Raw genomic sequence first — 3,033 nt, forward strand, 5'->3', positions numbered from 1 at the left:
TCGGGCTTCTCACTGCATGGCGGTCAAAGCATAAGACTGGTGGAAGCTGGCTTCGAAGGCAGGAAGCAGAGCTGCCTGGTGGCTAAAACCTCTGTCTGGACTACACGATATCCCTTCTGTCATACCTCACTTGGTGAAACTGTCACAGGCCCATGCAAGTGGAAGGAGCTGGAGAACTAGATTCTCCTCTGAATGGGGACTGTCCGGATCGTACTACACTCGAGCTTATGGGATGGGAGGTATTGCGGTGGCCATCTTTAGCGGGTGAACCCTGCGACAACTTCCCTGCGAAGCTCCCTGTGTGCCAGATCCAGAGCAGAACCTGCTGCGGTCATTGTCACTTAATCTTCTCTGCAACGCTTTGAGATAAGTCCTATTTCCATTCCATAGGCAGAGAAGATGCAGCTCGGAGAGGCTAAATAAATGCCTAAAATGTCACCGCTGGTAAGGGACAGAGCTGATACACCCGTTAGATCACCCCAGAGCCCATGCTTTTCATCGCCGAAGTATTTGGCCTCCTCACCGTGGGAGCTAAATAAGTGTTCGAACTTGACACCTTCTTTCTCGAATTAGCTCACCATGGCTCTTTTAAGCTGTTAGCATATACTTCTTAAAAAACATCCCTTTTCTCTAAAAAATAATAGAGAAGAAGGGAAAGCAAGAACACAGAACTGGGCAGGAGATACTCTTAAGTCTGCTACGCGACATTTAGCCCACGATCAAAACTGCTTTGCTCCTGGTGGTGACCTCTGGCCTCTCTTCACCAGGAATTCTGAAGTTCCAGGCGCCAGGCCTCCAGGAAACCATTTCCTCTTTCTAATGCACGTGTTTTCCAGGACTTCCTGATATTGGCTCCAAGTCATATCCATCCCAAACTTTTGGGAACATTTTTAGCCCTTGATATCAGGTGCATTCGGATATGACCAAAGGTTTTCATGAAGTCAACTTCCCTCTCTTCCTATGTTTTATCTTGGTGGGGAGGGGTGTTGGGTACGTGGAAAGTAGACCACGCTAATGGCCGATGGTGTGGAGCCCCCAGCCGTGCATGCGGGACCTTACTTCCAACTTCTCTGCACGTTTACATAATCAAATGCTACGCGATCGTTACACGTTGTCACTGTGGGTCAGGTCTTTCGAACGCTGCTGGTCTGGCTTATAGGACTCCCCGGGGTGTTTGGTTTTTTTATTGCCAGGTAATAAAACGTAGCATCTTCACATTTAGACGTGATCATATTAATAGGGCTCGTCAAATTCGTTCACGAGTTATGCTGATTTCCCAGTAGCAGAAACATATAAAAATAGTCACATAAAATACGAGATGCCTGAATGATGGGAGATCGCATAGGTATCAAAACAACTTTAGTGACATAGGAAAAACGCTTATGATATATTAAAGTTCAAAAGTGAAAATAGGATGCACCGTTGCATAAGAAAGCCTAAAAAGTAACATCCGATAACGCTGACCCCTTTTTAGTGTTTCGATTAGTGGTAGTTTTTCTTTGTATACGTTTTTTTTTGTATTTTTAAATTTTCTAACATGAATACACATTACTCGTATGATAACGAAAAATTCAAATATTAAAACAAGTCACAGCCTTCTTTGCTCTTTGTGACATTTTTCAAGGCCATAATCATGAAAAGTCCAAGCTTGTGGACAGTCAGCAGGGGACAAGTTTGTTCAGCTGGAAGTTTCTCAAGTGAGGTAAGTCAGCTAGTTTCATCACCAGCTGGCAATTTTGCCATTAAGGGAAGAAGGAAAGCTGTCTTAAAATTCCTCATTGTCCCATCACACCCATGTTCACGAGTGCCAGGGCTGACACACCTGCTGCTCCTGCGAAGGTACCACCGACCACGTCTGCAACCCCCGGTGAAGCCTCGCCCTGCATCTTGGCTGTGTTCCCTCACAGCTTGTGGGTTTTTAATGACCAGCCAACCACGAAGCTGAGTCCTAGCGATGCGACTTTGATAGCTCTAGAGGATGGGTCTGCTTGGCCTAAGGCTCGGTTTGTAAGGACTCCTGGGTGACTAGGAAGGCAGCCACTGACTACTCTGCTGGGTGCAGGATTTCTGCTTCTTGTTTCTCCAGATTTACACTTATTAATTCCTGCAAATCAAAATGAAGTCACTCCCTGAGGTCGAAGGTAGGGGTTGTTCACATCTATCATGAAGGAAAGTAATGGCCTGGAGCTTATAAAGAGTTTTATCATGCATACGTAGAGAGGGAAATATTTATGGGGCATCTCCTGTGTGCCAGACATTGAGCTGGGTCCTTCTGAGAGGACCCGATATCCTTCCTCACCCGGCAATTGAGTGAATTTTGTCATGCGAGGTTTCAAAGAAGAAATACGCCTCTCCTAAGCAAAGCAGCCCTTCAGTTCAGGGATGCGTGCTTGATGAGAAGTACACAGGGATAATTCCTGAGTCGTTGTGAAGCAGTTCAGTACAGGGCAAAGGTCACAGATTTTGGAATCAGAGAGATGTGGCTCTGAAGTCGGGACAGCACTATCCCAAGGTCGGGCGGGTGTTTATGTGGCGGCTCGGGAAGGGTGTTTGAGTGCTGAGTGGAGAGACAGCAGGGCCCAGATTCCCATGCGAAATGACTTAGCGGGGTGTCTGGCCTGAAGAATGTTTTATTCTCTTGACTCTTTTATTCTCCAAATTAGACAATGAATTTGAACGAGAACGTGTTACAGGAAAGTTTCATCATTTTGCTTAGCCAAGTGCGTGGCTCGACGCGCGATCCTAACTTCAAGCCATTCCGTTGGTGTCAATGCAAAGAGGAACTTATTGCTGGATGTCGTGAGCCCTTTGCCAGCGCATTCGGCAAGTCTAGATTCTATCCCACGCGGCTATTGCTAACGGGGTTACCACCCAGTTACAGCCCAGCGTGGAAGCTTAAATTGCATACCTCGGAGGCTCTCCTAGCTCTCAAACTACTTCATCGTTACACCTTGTTTACCCTCAAAACTCTTTCCAAAATTAATAAATATAAAAGACAAGTTTCCCGACACAAGGGAAAAAACTAGGTTATTG

The sequence above is a fragment of the Pteropus vampyrus genome, unplaced genomic scaffold (assembly GCF_000151845.1).
Source record: "Pteropus vampyrus isolate Shadow unplaced genomic scaffold, Pvam_2.0 Scaffold163, whole genome shotgun sequence".
In the NCBI taxonomy this organism is placed as follows: domain Eukaryota; kingdom Metazoa; phylum Chordata; class Mammalia; order Chiroptera; family Pteropodidae; genus Pteropus; species Pteropus vampyrus.